This window comes from Sinocyclocheilus anshuiensis, unplaced genomic scaffold, assembly GCF_001515605.1.
Source record: "Sinocyclocheilus anshuiensis isolate Anshui unplaced genomic scaffold, SAMN03320099.WGS_v1.1 scaffold415, whole genome shotgun sequence".
NCBI classification, from domain to species: domain Eukaryota; kingdom Metazoa; phylum Chordata; class Actinopteri; order Cypriniformes; family Cyprinidae; genus Sinocyclocheilus; species Sinocyclocheilus anshuiensis.
Genome location: NW_015552655.1, coordinates 1,563,883 through 1,564,246, shown reverse-complemented (window position 1 = coordinate 1,564,246; position 364 = coordinate 1,563,883). Strand labels below are relative to the sequence as shown.

At 14.8% G+C, this 364-nt stretch overlaps 1 protein-coding gene across 1 annotated transcript in view; it reads left to right on the top strand.

Moving 5' to 3' along the window:
• Positions 1 to 364, top strand: part of wdr24 (WD repeat domain 24) — a 13,753-nt gene that overhangs the window by 12,581 nt on the left and 808 nt on the right. The window lies entirely within an intron of this gene.

Below are 364 nucleotides of genomic sequence, written 5' to 3'. Positions count from 1 at the left end.
GTTATGCTCTATATATATATATATATATATATAGCATACAATTTAAATGAATATATTTAATTTGCAATTCTAATTATAAATAAATATATGTATTATAAAATTGTATAGTAAATATAATAAATTTATCATGAATGTATTATAATTTATGTACTATTATAGCACATATTAATGAATTTTATTTAATTTATTATAAATTAAAATATTATCATTTGGGAAAATTGCTAAAAAAAAATAAGAGAATTTTACACAATTTGGGTCCACTTTATAAATAAGTAAAATTAATATATTTAGTTTTTTTATACATTAAATTCAAATGATCAATTGGAGAAAATCACTAAAATTTTTAGAGAATTTTACACTATTT